Source organism: Macrobrachium rosenbergii, chromosome 1 (genome assembly GCF_040412425.1).
Source record: "Macrobrachium rosenbergii isolate ZJJX-2024 chromosome 1, ASM4041242v1, whole genome shotgun sequence".
Classification (NCBI taxonomy): domain Eukaryota; kingdom Metazoa; phylum Arthropoda; class Malacostraca; order Decapoda; family Palaemonidae; genus Macrobrachium; species Macrobrachium rosenbergii.
In genome coordinates, this window is record NC_089741.1 from 15,497,267 (window position 1) to 15,519,717 (window position 22,451).

At 35.3% G+C, this 22,451-nt stretch overlaps 1 protein-coding gene across 1 annotated transcript in view; it reads left to right on the forward strand.

The window, feature by feature from the left end:
* The window catches only part of LOC136827774 (synaptotagmin-15-like), a 457,185-nt gene that overhangs the window by 189,819 nt on the left and 244,915 nt on the right, over nt 1–22,451 (forward strand). The gene's annotated exons all lie outside the window — the stretch shown is intronic.

Sequence of the window (22,451 nt, forward strand, 5' to 3'; positions counted from 1 at the left end):
TTTTTCTTATGGGTTTATTCTCAGATCATTTCTCAGTTTGTCCTGCCATATGACTCTTAATATCATTTTATTAAGGGTTTATTCTCAGATCATTTCTCAGTTTATCCTGCCATATGACTCCTAATATTTTTCAGTTTTAAGGACTCTAATATTTTCTTAATGGGTTTATTCTCTGATCATTTCTTAGTTTGTCCTGCCATATGACTCCTAATATCTTTCTTAAGGGTTTATTCTCAGATAATTTCTCAGTTTGTCCTGCCATATGATTCCTAATATTTTTCTTAAGGGATTATTCTCAGATTATTTCCAAGTTTGTTCTGCCATATGACTTCTGATATTTTTCTTAAGGATTTATTCTCATATCATTTCTCAGTTTGTCCTGCCATATGACTCCTAATATTTTTCTTAAGGGTTTATTCTCAGATCATTTCTCAGTTTGTCCTGCCATATGACTTCTGATATTTTTCTTAGGGGTTTATTCTCAGATCATTTCTCAGTTTGTCCTGCCATATGACTTCTGATATTTTTCTTAAGGGTTTATTCTCAGATCATTTCTCAGTTTGTCCTGCCATATGACTTCTGATATTTTTCTTAAGGATTTATTCTCAGATCATTTCTCAGTTTCTCCTGCCATATGATTCCTAATATTTTTCTTATGGGTTGTTCTCAGATCATTTCTAAGTTTGTCCTGCCATATGACTCCTGATATTTTTCTTAAGGGTTTATTCTCAGATCATTTCTTAGTTTGTCCTGCCATATGACTCCTAATATTTTTCGTAAGCGTTTATCATCAGACCATTTCTCAGTTTGTCCTGCCATATGACTCCTAATATTTTTCTTATGGGTTTATTCTCAGATAATTTCTCAGTTTGTCCTGCCATATGACTCCTAATATTTTTCTTAAGGGTTGTTCTCAGATCATTTCTAAGTTTGTGCTGCCATATGACTCCTAATATTTTTCTTAAGGGTTTATTCTCAGATCATTTCTCAGTTTGTCCTGCCATATGGCTCCTGATATTTTTCTTAATGGTGTATTCTCAGATCATTTCTCTGTTTGTCCTGCCATATGACCCCTAATATTTTTCTTAAGGGTTGTTCTCAGATCATTTCTAAGTTTGTCCTGCCATATGACTCCTAATATTGCAACTATGAGCTTTACTTGCTTTTACTAACATGCTACTTAAGACTAAGATTTTGGAAGAAATTTACATGCTAATTGTCATCGCAGAAGAAAACAAGTATTGAAGTCAGCAAATAAGAATGATTATCAAAGAAGAGGTGAATTGATTTCAGTTTACAGACAACCCTTTCAATTGCACCTCGCCTCCAGCTTTTAAGATGTAACTATTGCATGTTTTAGCATATTTTCAAGATAAGGAAACTAGCTTTGCTTTTATGGGTCCATCTTTACCACAGGTATAGAACAAAAGCATAATATAATAACTCTTGTTAGGATTCATCTGGTGAAATTGAGTATTCCCTGAGCCACGTCTCAGAGATTAAGTTAAACTCTGAATATGTGCGTATCAGACACAAACAAGTAAAAAATGCGCCGAAGTTTCTCCGGCGCAATCGAGTTTTCTGTACAGCCGCTGCAGCGTATAATCAAAGCCACCGAAAATTGATCTATCTTTTGGTGGTCTCGGTATAATGTTGTATGAGCTGCGGACCATGAAAGTTTATCTTATATCGATGCCAGAAGGACGATTACGGCTAACTTTAACCTTAAATACAATAAAAACTACTGAGGCTAGAGGGTTGCAATTTGGTATGTTTGATGATTGGAGGGTGGATGATAACATACCAATTTGCAGCCCTCCAGCCTCAGTAGTTTTTAAGATCTGAGGGCAGTAGAAAAAGCGCGAACAGAAAAAAGTGCGGACAGAAAACTAAAAAGTAAAAATATAGCTTTGGAGTTAGGCTAGAAATGTGCTTAAATTTCAATGACAAAAAAAAAAAAAAAATTAAAACCGTAACCAGCGAATAAAACCCCAGTCCATAATTCAGAGGTAAAGTGCCTTAGGAAATCTTTCGTGAAACTGCATTTTATGGCTCTCCAGGTTTCATTTAATTGGGCTGAGTATTCATGAAAGTTGATATCAATCTGAAGTCATTTAAAAAAAAAAAGGAAATGATTCTATTTTTTTTTTTTTTTGTCATCGCAGTTAATTTCTCCTTTATGGATTTCTATCCCAAATTATATGACGAGCATTTCGTATTAACATTCATGCAAATAAAAAAGAAGAGAAAATGTAGTCCAAATGATGAGAGAGGACAGTTTATTATTTCTTCGTGGTTTTCTAAAATGCTATTGACAAGACCATGATAAGGGTTTGATCATTAGAGAAAAGCGGAAAACTATTCTCGAACCTTATTTCCAAACCTCGAATGAAATATTTACAAAATCGGGATTGTCTTAATTTTATGATTCATCGCAATAAGGATTTGTTTTAATTAGAGAGAATTTTTCAAAGCTATATGCTGGTAAGAAAGAGTCAGATTAGGAATAATTGTTAATTACATGGTATCCTGTACAACCAATAATAAACATGTTTGATGAATAATATTTGATGTGAAGACATAAGTTCAAAATATCAAATTGCTTCATTCTTTTCAATTTAAGCTGTTATGATTATGTAATATAGACTTTAGAAAACTAATGCTTCACCTCTCTCTCTCTCTCTCTCTCTCTCTCTCTCTCTCTCTCTCTCTCTCTCTCTCTCTCTCTCTCTCTCTCTCTCTCTCTCTCTCTCTCTCTCTCTCATTAGTTTAGAATTATTTCCATACCTTGACGTGTCAGTTTACACACATACAGATCAGTAAATCTTATTTTGCTATTTTTTTTTTTTTTTTATCTTCAACTTCCATACGGGCTGTTCTAGGAGCAAGAGCCCGCGTTGGCATCCAGACAGCTGAATCTCCAACTACAAGGTTAAGTACAGCCCTTGATATAATATTTAAACATATTTAGTTTGCACAAATAAAAAAATTACATTGGGCTTTAAAAACATGTCGGTAAGAAAATTTGCTTAATGAATATAATATTTTTATAATATCTGTTGGTTAGGGTGATTAATGAAACAAGATAATGACGAAAGAGACGATGAAAATAGTGTTCAGCGTTACCAAGCATAGTAATTCTTTCATAGTTTGTGCTTAAAACAATTTTTGAGAATCGTTTTCTATGAAGCATAACCATTTTCTATGAAGGCAACGGCGATGATCACCATAAACTATTTTATCTTTCGAAATCCATTACGTTTTCCCTGATGCAAGAAAAGTTAACATCACCTCTACTAAAACAACAATTACGGCTAGTGGTAATAATCATAATATTAATAATGACGGTAAAATTGATAAGAACGTCGTATTCTTGATGGACAGATAAAACATCACTGTTTCAACGATTCTTCCGTTTAATCTTTCGTTTCCTAACACATCCTTGACAGCCATACTAAACTAGTTCTCAAAAAGTGTCTATGAGCTTTTTTTTTTTTATTTTCTATTAATATTATAATACTCCCCTTCCCCATTTCCACATACGTATCGCTTAATGACTCTGTGTCACATAACTAATCTCATTAAAGAGTTATTTCTCTGTCTGTGATGGCGTCCCTTTTATATACGAAATATAATTTAGAAAATACTTCATTATTAATCTCATTATTTACGTGCCATTTCTTCCGTACATTAATTTTGTATTGTCAAAGTTCATTCAATATTTCTTTGCCAACAATATTTCCTCTCATCCTTTTAATTAACAACCCTTGTGCTGTCCACTGATCTGGTATCTAAATTTCATCCATTTTCCCTGACATAAGATTCTGCAATTTTTGCAAGGCATATAATTAGCATATTCCTGAGAATTATTTTTTAAATTGTAGAACGGTGTTCCATTTTATTTATACGAAGTTTTATCTTAACGGTGTCACTTGTCAGTTTGACCTAGAACAAACTTGAAGCCTATTTCATTTGCGCTTTTGCAACCAGAGGGAGTTCAATGATCTAGTCTCTTCTTTATTCTACCAAAATACCTTCATTTTTTAATTGTATGATGATCAGAAAAAAAGTGCAAATAGTTTTTTAAAAGACTTCCTCTAGATATCATCGCCTCTCTGCATGATAAGGTCTATCCACCAGCGGGCTTGTACATGAGACGACTGGGCCCCTCTTGAACTGAATATATAGGGAGAGATGACACACCCACCCTTAGTATTACTGAGGAAACCCTCAGGCAAGTCACAGGGGTCACCTCTATGAAGAGATTTTGAGCATGGGAAAACGTATTATGTACTACAAAAGCACGGAACCTACTTCTAAACATGTGTTCGAAAGCATACTATAGCATACACACACACACACACACACACTCACATATATATATATATATATATATATATATATATATATATATATATATATATATATATATATATATATATATATATATATATATATATATATATATATATATATATATATATATATATATATATATATATATATATATATATATATATATATATATATATATATATATATATATATATATATATATATATATATATATATATATATATATATATATATATATATATATATATATATATATATATATATATATATATATATATATATATATATATATATATATATATATATAGGTTTACGGCTATTTTCCTTATTTGATATCTACATATTATATGTTCGTGAAAAGTGAATCATCTAAGGTAAATGGGTAATTTTTCAAAAGCTGGTGCATGTCTTTTTAGTCATACATTTTATTCACGTAGGTTTTTTCTTCACGAAACAAAAAGTTCCCACATTTTAAAGTAATAAAGTAGCTATTCTGTCATCTAGAAGATATTTTCGATATTTTGAACGGCAATTGTACTTCTTATGAATTGTTTATATTATTCAATCATATCACCGAACATTATTAACAAATATGTACTTTTAATATACAGCAAACCAGTAATTCTATTCCCTAGTTTTCAGAAAAAAATATACAAATAGACGAAAAAAATATACAAATAGATGAAGGCAAAGTGAACGTATTTAGAACGTAATTCTAGGCTTTGAACAATATTTCGAGAGCAGCTTAATCGATAAAATGTTCCTAACGGCTTTGGCTCTTATGAGAATTCGTTTTTGTGAGGAAAGCAATTTCAGTGTATGGGATCGAAAGCCATTTTCACTTTAGACTCCTGCCTTGTGTTATGCAAATTACCATCATAACCTAGACGGGTTATGCTGGTTATGATGGTGCGAGCACCTGGTGTGAAACCTGTTGAAACAAATGTCAGATTGTTTATGCTTTTATGTTTGAAAGGCTGTTGTGTGTTTTTTTTTTATATTTTTGTTACTTTTTCAGGATCTTTCTTAGATAGTGACCCCCAAGGGTTTTCTGGGGTCGTTATCTAGGACTAACATTTCTTGGGTGTCGTTATCTTTATGATATTTACAGTCTTTTCTTTATGTTGTTACAGTAATTCACAACAGGCTTGTACTAAACACGCCGCAAAGGTGGGTACGTACTGGGTTAAAACCTTTGGGGGTCACTGTTTAGGACAGATCCCCTTTTCGTTGACTGCTTCGTTATAACCGATTTGACGATTATGTGCTTCTGTTTTGTGCCGTACTAAAACCAAGTCACATACGTGTTATACAGTGTCATATGTATGCAATGTTATATATCCGGAATATAACTACCCTTGTATTTGAAATATTCCTGGAGCTGTGGAAAATCTTTAGGAAATAATGGTGCTTCGGAACATAAAGCAATGACACGTTGACAGAGAATTTCATTTGGTCATTACTTCAGCCATTTTACAAAGAATTCACCATCTGCAACAAAGTTGTCTTTTTCCTTTTTTAGTTTTGTATAAAAGAAAAGTATGAAGATGGATATCTGTAAGTCCGTCCGCCCTCAGAAAGAATGACTCCTTAATGCAGTCCCAGCTGCCAATTTTTCTTACAGCTGACTTATGTACGGACGTTAATTCCGTGTTTTTCTGACTTTGGTGTGACAACGTTCAAGGACAATCGTCTTCATCATCAAAAATTTTACCACGTTTTTAGTTTTCTGTAAAAGAAAACTATTGTAACGGCTTTGCCGTCCGCACTTTTTCTGTCCGCCCTCAGATCTTGAAAACTCCTGAGGCTAGAGGGCTGCAAATTGGTATGTTGATCATCCACCCCCCAATCATTAAACATACCAAACTGCAGCCCTCTAGCCTCAGTAGTTTTTATTTTATTTAAGGTCCTATATCGTGCGTCTGGCAACAATATAGGACAGGCCACCACCAGGCCGTGGTTAAAGTTTAATGGGCCTCTGCTCATACAGCATTGTACTGAGACCACCGAAAATATATTTTCGGTATCCTTGATTAAACGCTGTACAGAAAACTCGATTGCGCTGAAGAAACTTCGACGCAGTTGTTACCTGTCAATTTTCTTGAGTATGATTTTAAGGGTGATCTAATTGCTTTAAACTTTATCATTCTCTCTCTCTCTCTCTCTCTCTCTCTCTCTCTCTCTCTCTCTCTCTCTCTCTCTCTCTCTCTCTCTCTCTCTCTCTCTCTCCTCTGATAGGTAGAATGTTTCAAACTTCGTTCTTTTTATCTGAGGTATTATATAAAGACATACATTAATGTTTTGTCAAAAAATTTTCTCAAAGCAATGCAACTGTAAAGAAATCATGGCAGCCCCTTGTGGTTCCCTTTGCAGGCGAGATGATTTTGTACCAGCTTTACTACCTGCAACAGCACTGAACTTCGAAGAAACTCTGTTAAAATAAAAGAGGACTAGACGATGGGCTTAGTAGTAATACGAAGGAGGGACACGTGCATGCATTCAGTTCACTTTTTTTAATAGACCATGGTGATGTTTAGAGAGAGAGAGAGAGAGAGAGAGAGAGAGAGAGAGAGAGAGAGAGAGAGAGAAGGGGTGTGGGGGGGGGGATAAAGAGAAACGGAATGAAAGCAAAGTGAGTGATCTGTTTTCCTTGTTACACAGTTGTTGATACATTCGCTGAAAGCAAATACTCTCCAGTTGCCCAATTTGTGATAAAGAATTTATGCTTCCTGAAGTTAATATGCGTGGAAGGTTTTAGAATGGCTTACTAAGACACTGTGCGTTGGAAGAGCTGGAAACGAGAAAGCCATTGCCACAGGAGAATAATCCCACCACCTCCAGGAGATGTGGCAGTAATTTGTTCATTTCTAAATAAGTTCCTCGAGATTCTGTGGATTAATAATAGACATGACCAACAGAAATTCACAAATAACTGCATACAGCTACTCGTCAAATGAAGAGCAAAATGGAGTAGAAGTTTCAGTACCGAATTGTCTACGTTTTTCAGATAGGAACTGAACTGAATTGGAAATAGACTTTAGGCCAAAGGCAAAGCACTGGGACCAATGAGGCCATTCAGCGCTGAAACGGAAACTGACAGTAAAAGTTTGAAAGGTGTAACAGGAGGAAAACCTCGCAGTTGTACTATGAATCAGTTATTTGGAGAGGGTGGAAAGTAAGATGGAAGAAAGAGAATATGAAAGTAGGTACAGTAGAAGGTACATTAAAAAAAAAAAAAAAAAAACGGGAGAAGTTGCAGCTAGTGGTCGAAGGCACGATGCAAAGAACCTTAGATAATGCCTACAGTGCACCGCATGAGGTGCACTGACGACACTAACCCCCTACTGGGTTTTCAGGTAGGAGCAAGAGTTGTTTTAAAGAGAACACCCCATCTTTACATGATATTGGTGACACGAATTACGTGATATTCGTTCTAAACAAAGTTAGTAATCCTAGAAGTTAGGGAGCCTTTTAAATGAAACAAAGCGGATGAAAAGCCCGAACAAACCGGGAGTCGAACACTGATATTTGTTCTTTCCTCATAATATATGTGACCGTTCTGCTGTTTACCTCTTCGGGGTTTCTGGAACTTCTAGATTTCCTTTTGAAAGGAGGAACTAGTTCCTGAGATAAGCGTTCATGAGGTAAACGTTTATCGGGAAGTATTTGAGTAACTTAAGTAACCAGCAGCTTAATAAACTAGGATTTCCAAAAGGTTACAGATTAACATACCTGGTTTTTATTTTATTTTATTTTTTTTTAAACGCAGTATATTTATCGCATCGATGAACTGTGGACTTGGTATAGTGAAAATTTAGCTCGGTATCTTATCCATTTCAATAGTGCATTGTGGAAATGTGTAAGGAGGAAATTCTTCTAAAGACTTAGAGGTATTTTGATTTACGCCAATACACTTGCAAAACGCCATTTCAGAGATGCAAGATCAGCTGTGGGAGAACTCTTACCTCATTTTCTTATCTGAAATTGCATATCGAACCAACCTCCGCCAATGAGAAGAGGCAAATGTAAACTCGCTTTTCAAATCAGTGTTGCCATCATTCTTGAAGCTTCATTTCGACTGCTCACTCAATTCTCCCGACTTTTCGTCGATACCCAGAGCATATTTTGATCTTTTTGACTGACATGACTGTGTCAACCTCCCGTGCGCATGGGTGGTCTAGTTAAGGAACGCCTACTGCATTATCAATACCTCGCAGTATTTTCGCGCTTTGAAAACTTTACCAGACATCTTGATATTCTCGAAACAACTTTGACAATAGCATTTAAAGACTTTTGAGCACCATGTGACTGAGTTAACGCCGGCATATAGAACTGATAATAATAATTTTGCCATAGTTATTTGTGGAATTTTCGAAATCAATAAGTCCTAAAATTGAACTACTGAAAAAATACTCTATCCCTCTATCTACTATTGTAGTATTAGTTTTCTGTTAAAGAGAACTATTGTGCCGGCTTTGTCTGTCCGTCCGCCCTCAGATCTTAAAACTAGGCTACTTAGGCTAGAGGGATGCAAATTGGTATGTTGATCATCCAACCTCCAATCATCAAACATATCAAATTGCAGCCCTCTAGCCTCAGTAGTATTTATTTTATTTAAGGTTAAATTTACCCATAATAGTGCATCTGACAACGATATAGGACAGGCCACCACCAGGCCGTGGTTCAAGATTCATGGGCCGCGGCTCATACATCATTATACCGAGACCACCGAAAGATAGATCTATTTTTGGTGGCCTTCATTATACACTGTACAGAAAAAGCTCGATTGCGCGGAAGAAACTTTGGCGCATTTTTTACTTTTTTTTTTTTTTTTTTTGTTACTTTCAAACTCGCCATTTCACGGGACGCTTTGTATGGAAATTTTGCTAATTGCCAGAGCTACTCCATATAAGAAAGCAAATACCATTATGGGTCAGAGTTGCCTGCCACCCTCATGGCCGCGATACTTGTTTGCAACGATACAAGAAAGTGTTGCTGAATGTCAAAGGTTATTTTGGACATATTAAAGATATTAGGGTCACCTCCTGTAACATGTTGGTGGGAGCCTTGATACTGATTGAAATTACTCATTTGTGAACCAGATACATAGTTAATGTTGATGGAGTTCTGTCAAGTGCATTTGCAGTAAATAGTGAACAGTGAATAGTATTTATTATAAGGGAATGCTAAAAAAGGGTTGGTGATGGAAGAGATTGGAGAATCGATAGAAACTGGAATGATTCGGAATACGTAGCTGATGCTGCTTCAGTCAGGAAAACACTTAAATATTTTCCAAGTTGGCTTATTAGAATGCAACATATTTCGAACGAAAGGAATCAATATAAATCTATAAAAAAGCAAAAGTCATACCATCAGAAATTATAGTTCTATGCTTTCTGCGCAATAACTGCCACAAAAATCAACAGTGAAAAGGCAATTTGGGTGGTTCGCATGGGAAAAATAATTTATAAATTACTGATTAGGTCATTTTTGGTTAATAGTTTTTTCATGGAAAATAGCAAACATTTTTTTCTTTGACTAGGTACAACACTTCTCTTTAACCCCGTTTTTTTGGTATAGTGTAATAATCCAAAATATTTTTAATGTAAAGATTAACACAAAGTAAGTATTCAAGCATGAAAAATGACAAAAAATATATCATTAAATAAGTTCTCCACTGATAATTATAATTGTTTTCACTTTTGCTGGCGCTTTAATGTTCAGCAAGATTTTTACGTTATTACTATCAACAAGCTTGATGGTGTGCACTACACTGCGCTGGAACCCGGCGCCTGTTATGTCTCCCCTACCCTCCTGATCCCCTACCTACCCCTCTCTCACCTAGGGCGGACAAACATTTTTGCAGGAGAAGGGTGGATGTGTCATGTCTCCCCTACACTCCCGATCCCATACCTACCCCACTCCCACTAGGGGCGGACAAACAGGTTTGCAGGAGGAGGGTGGATGTGTCATGTCTCTCCTACCCTCCTGACTCCCTACCTACCCCGCACCCACCCGGGGCAGACAAACAAGGAAGATGAACTCGGACTGTGTTATCACAGATATGTGTAGTACTTTTACTGTTAACACCATTCTGCAACACATTCGTAGACTTGGATGCATCTGTATACAGTACATGTGAAAGTTCTTAGAAAGAACTTTCATATGTACATGCATTTATGAAAGGCAGGGTAAGAACTACTTACCCTTTGTTTCATATATTCTAATACAAGTGATCTCTAGTCTTTTCAAAAGAACATCTGGCTTTTGAAAAGGTACATAGAGGAATCAGCTAAAATTCTCATACTGTAAACAGAAAACAATGATTGACGAAACTGATACGAGAACCAAGGCCACGTGCAATATTCCGTGAGCACTATTTTGTGAGATGAGAATACCAAATGTCAAAGGTGGCTGTCTTTCTTGACGTAAATGAACATCAGTTGAAATTAACTGTAAAACGAAGCACAAAGAGACCGTGTCGGAAGGAAATGAAATATGAGGTTCAGTATATATTCTGAATTGCAGAGAGAGAGAGAGAGAGAGAGAGAGAGAGAGAGAGAGCAAGTATGGGTACATGAATTATCAACTGTGCATGAGTTTAATTTAAGTTGGGAAATGGAATATGAATAGAAGGAAGAAATAAGAACTAAAATGAAATTGCAAATACTATATATGTTATATCATTCATTATCTTCACCTGTATATCTGCATACGATAATAACAAGTATGAGATGAAGGATTTTTTTTTTTTTTAATGCGAAAACCGATCAAACGTATAATTTATAGCAGCAATTCTCGGTTCAAAAGTCACATGGTAGAATCAGCATTGATTAAACAAAGAAATACGATGAACCTCTCAAAAGGAGCTTGGGACTCAGATATTAAAGATAAAATCTTCCTCCAACCAGCGATGAAGAAGATTAAGAAGAATTTGTCAGCTGGAGTGACAAAATGGCTGACCTCTGGACATCTTGGTATAAATACCGCTTTTCAGTAACTCTTATCTCATTCATTAACTGCCTGAAGTGGGAGACAGTTTTTCCCTGAAACATAGCAATAACTGTCTACATCTTGGCGTTTTTATGGGCACCTTTTATTAGATATATAAAAAATATATATATATATATATATATATATATATATATATATATATATATATACAGTATATATATATATATATATATATATATATATATATATATATATATATAATATATATATATATATTTATGCATATGTAGCTCTTTCAAAAACATTGATGCCACGGAAATCCTAATGCCTTGGCCTTTCAATTTAAAAGCTCAAGCTTAAGAGATAATTATTTGAAAGTTGCCACTATAGTATGTCAGTATGGAAGGGCTCCAAAGGCCCAGCACATATCTACCACCTTCACATTTGTGATTTTAAAGGCAGTATGTGATAGATCACGATGAAATTACCATGATAATTTATTAATGTGAAATAAATACATTGAATGTATAGGTCAGAGGATTAGTAATGAGCAGGAATCTGGTAAACTACCAGCAAACTGTGATCTTAACATTAGGCATTCTAAAAGTCCAATTTGGTAAAATTTGTTATTGTGAAATATTAGGTATAGTAAACGTATACAAAATGGATACCTAGCATAGGTTAAAAAAAACTCTTAAGAATGTAGCCCACTGAAAATTTTGACCTTGAATTTTGAACTTGAAAGGTAAAATTTGATATTATAATTTATCAACATGAAAGGGATCCAATGATAAGTCAGGGAGGATGCATTAAACCTGTGGGAATCTAATATCTACTCTACGCCTCTAGCCAATTTTTCTGTTCAATTTGCTTTAATTAAACAACGACATTATAAATGCTGCAGCTGAATAGGCAACTGATATACTAGCTCTAAGGTGCCTCTTTCTTGTAACAGTTTATAAAGTCCTATAGAATTTAATTTTAACTTCTATATTCGTGTAATCCCGATGATGGGACCCAGATGTCAAAACACACACACACACACACACACACACACACACACATATATATGTATATATGTATATATATATATATATATATATATATATATATATATATATATATATATATATATATATATATATATATATATATATATATATTTATTTATTTATATATATATATATATATATATATATATATATATATATATATATATATATATATATATATATATATATATATATATATATATATATATATATATATATATATATATAATATACAAGTGCGACTGTTTGTTGAAAAAGTATGAAGTCAGTTTGGTGCCATTGCATATACTTTTGGGAAATGTCTTTATATCAAAATTATGAATGGCTTCATGCAAAGTTTTCTTATCTTAGACAAGTTTCTAGTATGAGAATAAAAGGAATTTACGAGGGTTTTATTTTAGAGGTTACAGAACATTAATTCTAACTCTTAGGTAAATAGAATATAGGCCTAATTTCGGTCTCAAGCAAGCGCGAATTGAGTTTTTGTAAAATATTAAATTTACATGTTAGACAATAAAAATTCGTCACGTCATACTTTTTAGTTTTCTGTAAAAGAAAACTATTGTGCTGGTATTGTCTGCCCACCCGCATTTTTCTGTCCGCACTCTTTTCAGTCCGCACTTTTTCTGTCCGCCCTCAGATCTTAAAAACTACTGAGGCTAGAGGGCTGCAAATTGGTATGTTGATCATCCACCCTCCAATCATCAGACATACCGAATTGCAGCCTCAGTAGTTTTTATTTTATCTAAGGTTAAAGTTAGCCATAATCGTGCGTCTGGCAATGATATAGGGTAGGCCACCACCGGGCCATTTATGGGCCGCGGCTCGTACACCATTATATCGAGACCACCGAAAGATAGATATATTTTCGGTGGCCTTGATTATACGCTGTACAGAAAACTCGATTGCGCCGTAGAAACCTCGGCGCATTTTTTGCTTGTCATTATCTGGTACGAGTGTGTGTTCAAGTAAAAATCTCTCCAAGGAAACAAGACAGTTATTATCCAGTGTAAGTATTTTAATATTTATTCAAGCACTCCCAAGTGACAATACTGAATGTGGAGAATACATTTTATCGCTTCTAGTGTAACGTTTCTTCTTTTTATGTTAATTGTTTTTTTTATCACTTCTAGTGTAACGTTTCTTCTTTTTATGTTAATTGTTTTTATCATGCCTTCGCATCTAATTCTATTAACAAGGAGACAACTGAAACAATAAATACAGAACTTTTATATATTTCCAAGAACAAGGTAATATAAAATCCGATTCGTATCAGATGTTCGCAGTATAAAAGTAGTCCCTTCTTGTTATAAAAACATGACATCACTTCGACTACATAAGAGGTATGGAAGGTTTCTGCTCTTATGATATGGACAGAGGCTCTCCGATAATCTTATTTCCCAGCAAATCTGATCAGCCATTTCCCAGGTAGAGTCTGATTATTGAAGAGTTAGCTTTTCATATTGGACACTGGTATTACCATAGATTTTTTTTTTTTCTTTTTTTCTGTAAAAATTATTCCACAAATTTATATTTATAATATGAGGAATCATTTAAGTGGTGCTTATTGTACCTCGTCAAGTTTGGAAGTTAAAAAATCGTTCTTGAGGCAGAATTATGGGTAACATACTGTAAGAATGTGTCGTCTTGATTGCGTCCTCGTAACAGAATCTTTCTGGATATTTTGCTGTTTCAATTGCGCTTACTATAAAATCATTTCTGTTGATATGTTTTACTTATTGTGTTTTTTTAAAGATTCATATACAGTTGCATTCCATGTAACTGTAGCAAAAACATCGAAGAATTCATTTGCCTAATGTTTCCAGTAGCGTAGATGATGTCTTTATCAGTTGTCATCTTGTATACCTTAAAAAAAAACAAGTAGAAAATGCGCCGAAGTTTTTTCGGCGCAATCGAGTTTTCTGTACATCGTATACTCAAGGCCACCGAAAATAGATCTATCTGTCGGTGGTCTCGGTATGCTGTATGAGCCGCGACCCATGAAACTTTAACCAAGGCCCGGTGGTGGCCTATCCTATATCTTTGCCAGACACACGATTATGGTTAACTTTAATCTTAAATAAAATTAAGTACTACTGAGGCTAGAGGTCGGCAGTTTGGTATGTTTTATGATTGGAGGATGAATGATCAATATACCAATTTGCAGCCCTCTACCTTGAGTAGCTTTTAAGATCTGAGGGCTGACAGAAAAAGTGCGGGCAGAAAAGTGCGGACGGACAGACAAAGCCGGCACAATAGTTTTCTTTTACAGAAAACTAAAACCTGATATCCGTGTGTGATGGAAGTTTTGAAATGGAAATAATAGGGAGAAATGAAACTGACTTATTAATTTATGAAAGACGCCTAAACTCATTGCGAATAACAGTGCATACAGTGGAGAATACTGAAGACGATTCTCACGTTCTGTTCATCAAAGAAAAGGACTGTTCTTCCCTATCTGTGTTCTTGATGTTAGATTCATTTTCTATAAATAATTGTTAAGTATCACTCTGTTTTCAGTTGGCTCTCTGAATACATTTTTGCTTCCTCATTGCTGTTGTTCATAAAAGTTCGACCAGATTTACCTCATACGTTATTATCTTTGTTTAATTAAACATGAAAGAGTCAACCTATTTTGCAAATGAGCATATAAAAATCATCAAAAACAGTTATCAAAGAGGCGGCTATACTCGCTAATTACGCTTCTTTAAAAAAAAGAAAAATATGTAAAAAGGGTAACTCTGAACACTTATTCTGATTAAGCTGTCATTCATGTATGTTGATCGGCAAAAGCATTATACAATCGTGACGTGCTGTTTTCTCTTAAGCATAATGGCACAGGTAATCTGACTTACGCAACGGAAGTATTGATCTGTATCAAGAAGTGGAAAGAAAACACACGAGCGCTACTTGCAGCCAATGGAAATGTTTCGTTTTTTGAGGTACTTATTTGTTATTGGCTCACGGCGATCCCAATATGAGCGTTGGGACAGGAGCAAACCAACCGTTAATTGGCGAACCTTCAGAAAAAAGTCTGTGATCTTTATTTCTGTTTTCCTTTTCGTTCTGCTAATTGAGAAAGTAATTAAAGTTACCAATGAATACAAAAAGGCATCTGGTTAATGTAAAAAGAAAGACGCTGAATTACACTTCCTTTAGACAATTCAGAACAAAAAGTCATTGTAGGTGTACATGTGAGTTTATGCTTTCGTGTATGTGTATGAAACACACACACACACACACAGAGAGAGAGAGAGAGAGAGAGAGAGAGAGAGAGAGAGAGAGAGAGATTACTCGCATTTCTGTCCGTCGTCATTGAGACCAGATCCATCAAAAATTATTCTTTACAAAAATTCTAAACCATATGATAAATATGCATGTTCAAATGAATCTTTTATATAATGAAGATTATTGGAAAATAGGCTTTCATTAAACCGATATTGGGACACAAAAATCAGCATAAATATCTCGATTTATGGTTAAGCGCTAAATAATTCAGGTGTGTAAGAACTGAACTGATGCGTAATTCTGAAGGCTGCTTAATCAAAATATATTATGATTATAAAAGAGAACGTCACATTATAAAATTCCAATCACAAAAATAAAATTGTTTCACAAAAACTGTTTTCCTAAGTTTGGGTGAAAACTTTTATTTTTGTGATTATAATTGAAATATATTGTGTCCTTGGAACCTTGATTATGCAGTGGATATTGGATATTGCGAAACGCCGTCATTACAATAAATTATGTCAAGTGTTCGTGAGCCTTTCCTTCTGCCCTTGGTATATATAATTATATATATATATATATATATATATATATATATATATATATATATATATATATATATATATATATCAGATAGAGATATGTACTTAGGGATATTTGATCCCCTTAGGGGCTTGCACTAAACAAGGAGAAACAGTGACTCACCGACACTGTTTCGCCGTATTTAGTACTAGTCGGGGGGGGGGGGGGCGGGGGTCAAATGCATTTTGCTGTGTTAGTACTAGTCCCTGGGGGTCAAATGTATTTCGCTGTGTTAGTACTAGTCCCTGGGCGTCAAATGTATTTCTCTGTGTTAGTACTAGTCCCCGGAGGTCAAACGTATTTCGCTGTGTTAGTACTAGCCCCTGGGGATCAAATGTCCCTAAGTGCATTTCGCTATCTGCCTGTAACATATATATACGCCATCTCACCAGTTTTCTTTTACAGAAAACTAAAAAGGAAAAGAAATGACTACGTCATTCGAAAAGAACGTAGGAGAAAATTTCTCGTTTGAGAGCGAATGAAGCCGGGTATAAATATGTGACAGACGAGGCTGCCTGTTCTCTAAAGGTGAAAACACCTGTTGCTCTTTGTTCTACGCCCATTATGCTGTTGAAAAAGGGTCCAAGAAACCTTTTTGTCTCCTTTTCGTTCCTTTATGACCTTTCAAAAGGCGTCTGCGGGTTCCTGGTTTTAAATTAATGACAGTAATTATTCCATTTCTCGTAATTGGATATCTCGTACAATGGCTGTCTCTCTCGTGCTCTGCCCGTGTGTGTATATATATATATATATATATATATATATATATATATATATATATATATATATATATATATATATATATATATATATATATGTATATATATACACATACACACACACAAACATATAAATATATATATATATATATATATATATATATATATATATATATATATATATATATATATATATATATATATATATATATATATATATATATATGCCTGCATGTTATTGTCTGCGTTTGATTATAAGCACGGTTCTGTGTGCGTCTGTATCCACTGTTTTCCGTTCAGATCTTTGTTATCAGAATGCTAAATGCCAGTCCTCTCCCTACATCTTTATTTCATATGACCTTTTCTACGCCTCATCAATTATTCCAATAATCTCCCGCTCATCGAATGCTCTTTCAGCCGTGTTCTCCTTTCTGTTTTTTTTTGCTAAATCATCGTGACTATTTCCTCGGAACTTACACAAGTAAACCTTTTCATATCGATTATTCCTCTCACTTTTATTAGCTCTCTTCTCTCCTCACGTTCTTTGAAGTGGAATGCTTTCTGCTGTCAGGCATTTCACGCCAAGATATTAACGTCTCCTTTTCTGTATTTCATCTGAAACTCATATTGCAATGATCTTCGTCAGTTGCAAATTTAATTAGCATCGCTCCTTCGCTTTTGCTTTGGAAACGACTTTTGTGAAGGCAAACTAAAATATTCTTTTTTCTTTCTCGGCGTGAATTTTTTTTTTTTACTTGGAATGTCATTACATTTTGTTAACACGAGCTTTATTATTTGTATAAATGCGCAATAACTTAAAAGAAAGTGTAACGAATACTAAGGTGCATGACATTTCTATTTTTTATGTTACAAATGTTTATCTGCATAACGGCCTTTTGGTTTTTGTAAACAAACCTAAATAACTAAGGCTTGTCTCATATTCATGACGTTCAGTTGCTGTTTAGATCATGACAAGACAGGATTTTTTCATAGCTGCATCTATCTATACTTCTGTAAATTTGCTCTTTAAGAAGAACACGTTCTTTTAATGAAGAAACGTCACAGAAAAACACATTTGAACTTGCGTTCGTCAGCATCCCAAATACCATCAAGGGAAGCTGGCAATGATTGACAGCATTATTCATTTTTCTGCGGGGAACCACGCTTAATTAACTCCACTCTCAGAACTGTCGTCGTCCAAACGGGGTTCAACTTTTTTCTAACCCCTGGCATTCAGGTACTCACGTGGAATGAAAATAACTTGGTCAGATCTTCGAGAAGGTACGTAACGTCCACAGGTTAGGACGTGCTGTCTTAACACTACCATATTTTAGAAAAAACAAAACGTGGAAAGAAAATAAAATCATCGGCCTCGTCTCCGCAGATATGAAATTTAACGGAACAACGCCCAAGTTTCTGGAAACCATGAATTACTTACCTTTTATTCGCTAGATAAAGGTAAGAGTCCAATCAAAGATAACGACCAGTAGGCACCGTGTCAGCGGCGCACAATGAATCGTGGAGTGGATCCACGGTGCTTTACTGTAGTTCAGTCAATAGAGTCAGGGTTTTTCTTCTAACAGTACTGACCAAACCAATTACTGATCTATTGTATATATCTGTTGTGTTATTTACTTTAAACCGGTGTTGTGGAGATGTAACGGTTAGATCTGGATCTTCAGCAGACGGTAATGTTCATTTCAATGAAACTTTTTACATTTTTTATTCAATAAGATAAATAACTGTTCCCTGTTTCTTAGGAAAAATCAATGAGTAAACGTAACATATATGATAAAGTATTTAGATTATGAAACAAAGACCAGGCATCTTTAACTGGACGTGAGGGTTCTCATTTTATTTGAAAATTAAGAATGATCAAATATGTCTAGTTACAAGGTACTTTCCACAAACATTACGAGCGCTGAAACTTAGCAGTTGTCCTCTGATTGTTGTGTCACTTATTAAACTTCTTGAAAATAGCATGATTCTGCAAAATAAAGTCGTTGAAATAAAGTAGTTCTTGTACTTTAAAAACACAGATTGTTCCTACACCAAATAAAAAAAGACACCTGAAAATCCCATTTGGATGTTCACAGACATTTTCTTACCCGTCTAGAATTTCTTCACACTTACCCAGCAAGAGAAGTCGACGTTCAGAGAAAGCTGCTCTACTGTTTTGCAGCATAGGAAATGAAAGGTGTTGATGCTTTAAAAAACAAAAAAGCACACGCTAAATCAAAACGTGTAGGCAGCAAAGTTAAGTGCAGAAGTGCTTAGTTCAAATAAAGCTTTATGAAAGATTGCCAAGAGGGTATCTTCACTGGAGAACCTTTATCTTAATTCCTCTTCGTAGGAAAATGGAACGACAGATTTAAACAGCTTTACAACAAAGGGGAAAGTCACCGGACATATCGTGTCAAAAGAATAATAATGGTTCGTTGATTATAGAAAGAACTTCAGAAGCCGCTGAAATAGGAAGAAATAGGAAGCTACTCAAACAATGCATGATATTTGCAAGAGTCGGTGATATGGATTCTCCGGGTCATAATTGCAAAGTAATTCTTGAAAGTTACACAAATGTGTTAAAGTGAAGTTATAAAGAATAACACACGTTTTAGTTGTCTGTCCGTCCGCACTTTATTCTGTCGGCACTTTTTCTGTTCGCCCTCAGATCTTAAAAACTATTGAGGGCAGAGGGCTGCAAATTGGTATGTTGATCATCTACCCTCCAATCTTCAAACATACCAAATTGCAGTAGTCTAGCCTCAGTAGTTTTTATTTTATTTAAGGTTAAAGTTATCCATAATTGTGCTTCTGGCAACGACGTAGGCTAGGCCACCACCGGCCGTGGTTAAAGTTTCATGGGGCATGGCTCATACAGCATTATACCGAGACCACCGAAAGATAGATCTATTTTCGGTGGCCTTGATTATAGGCTGTAGCGGATGTACAGAAAACTCGATTGCGCCGAAGAAACTTCAGTACATTTATTTTACTGTAATTTGAACTGTTGTAGAAGGATGTTTATTAATTGCTTATACCGGAGGCAGTGACTTGGCATTCAGAAAATGCCGATACCGAAATGATGAAACCTAGTTACCGGAAAATGAGATCACACTGAACAGAACAGTCTGGAAACAGGAAATGGTAATACTGGCAGTTACAGCCAGAGGACAGGGAATTGTAAGCTTGTAAATTGCGTCATACCATCCCAAGATAATCTGTATTCTATCATCAACTAATCATTCTAAATTTCACATTTTACTTTTTCTGAATGTTATGATTCCCGAAAGAATAATGTTATCGTTTTAGTGTAACAAAAATTAAAGTGACCTGCTTTGCTTTTGTAAAGAATGATGGCTGATTCTGTAGTTTGAAATGAAAACTACAGTGTTTAAATGGCAACGCGCTACCTGCTCATTTTGTGATATATTGTGTGTGTGTCTGTGTGCGTGTGTGGGAGGCTGACGCCTGAACATCTGTATGAGTAAACAGATGGTTTAGCCGAGTGTAACTAAATAGAAAGTAAACGCACATAAGTTAAAATGAATATCTGAATTTTACTGGTCCACAGCAGTCCCGATCTGTGTAAATGCAACAGCGAAAATTGAGTGAACTCTTAAGTGAAAGATTTGGACCACTATTTCCATGAAATCAGATTCAGATCTAGGGGAGAAGGAAAAGTTTACGAATTTCATTCTCAAGTTTGAATTCCAAATAATAGTATCCCTTAATTATCGTATAACTAGATTGTCTTAATTTGTCTTAATTTCATTTCCATTGAACTTCAATTCAAGTTATATTTGAAATATCCGGAAAGACAGAAGTTGATTGTATGTTGGGGTGAAAATGCCACAAAGTGTTGTCAAATAATCAAACTGGTAAAAATTGCGTTTGCCTCTGCACAATGGTCAGTTATTAAATGAAATACCTTCCCAACAATACTGCGCAAGGTCAGAAGAAGTTTATTTTGAAAAAGGTAAAAACATGCACGAAGCAAGAATTATTCCTTATGCATGTTCATTGCTAAAATTTTTAGAGGGAACAAAAGTCCCAGATGATTCCATTTTCGAATAACAGTATAGGGAACTTGTGATGCCTTTGGAATCTGATTATTGGTATTAGATTCAACATTGAGCAATGTGTGGGTCAAGGTTTGTTGAAACTGAATTAAGCGTTGTATATGTCTTTGCCAACCATATGCTCTCATATAGAGATTCTTCAGAGGACTTGACTGTGTCATCAAAACTGATCTTCCAGTTTTCTGTGACCAGCAGAAGAGTGTTGTTCTTCTAGATGCTTTTAAGGGGCCTAAACTTAACTCAGTTTCAATAAACCTTGACCCACACATTGCTCAGTGTTGAATCTAATACCAATAATCAGATTCCAAAGGCATCACAAGGGTCCTATACTGTTATTGATTCCTGGGGGCACACTTGTTTCAAGGATGTAAGCGTCGTAATTACAGGTACTTTTATAAGGGTTAAGATCAGTCTCTCAGCAACCACATAGAGATTTGATTGGAAGACAGTGGCCTATAGTTATTTCAATGTAGGCTACAGATTGGCAAATAAGGGCCTATTGATAAAAAGATAAACGAATAAAAACGAAATAGAAAGGAAAGAAATAGCATAGTAATGAAAATAGAGTAGCATCGTCTACCAATTCTTCCTAAAGCAATTTCTATCTGCATCCCCATAAAAGCACAGTAAGTAAGTAAGTAAGTAAGTAAGTAAGTTTCAAGTTCATGAAGCATCATCAAGTAAAGCAAAATACGTGGAGGAATTCCATCTACCTCGCATTTCGGAAGCGCTTGTTGATTGCAACGCCGAGAGAAAGGATTGCGACGAAGAGGCGGAAGAACCGACGGTGTTTGCAGACAGATGACGAGAAGGAGGTTCTGTTGTTCCGGGATGGAGATGTTGCTGTGGGGGAAGAGATGGGGTTGGGGTTGATGGGCGTGGGGAGTGAAGGGGGGTGGGTGGGTGGGTAGAGGCAACGGGGCAGGTGATCCAACAGGTTACTACTACACTCACTCAGTAGCCTGCCAGCAGTCAGTGGATTGTACGTCGCTCTCTCTCTTTCTCTGGCGTTCCGTCTCCCGGAGTCCGGTGTGGCCCTGCTCGAATGCTTTATAACAGTTATTTGCCATAATCATATGTTAATTTAGCAGATCGTTCCGGGATAGTTAAAATAAAAGACGGAGGAAATAATTCTAGCAGAAAAGGAAATATACTGTTGCCATGCTTAAGTGATGTTATGACTGATTCGTTGTTTAATAAAGTAAGAGCTTCAAGTGAAAGGATGGTACCGCTACGTAATCTGCCCGTATGGTAATAAGAGCATTGAAAGATAAAACCGCAAAAAGTCACGTTCGAAAAATTTCATTTTAGAATGGTTCAAGAATCCGACGGGTTTTACATTTAATTACCTCTAGGTATAGTTGACGAGAACAGTGGAAGATACTGATCATTAGCTTCTATGTAGAGGACATATATGTTTAAAAGAAATCCTCAGTCAAACGACTTGTTAGTAATGTGATCTTGAATCATACGAGATG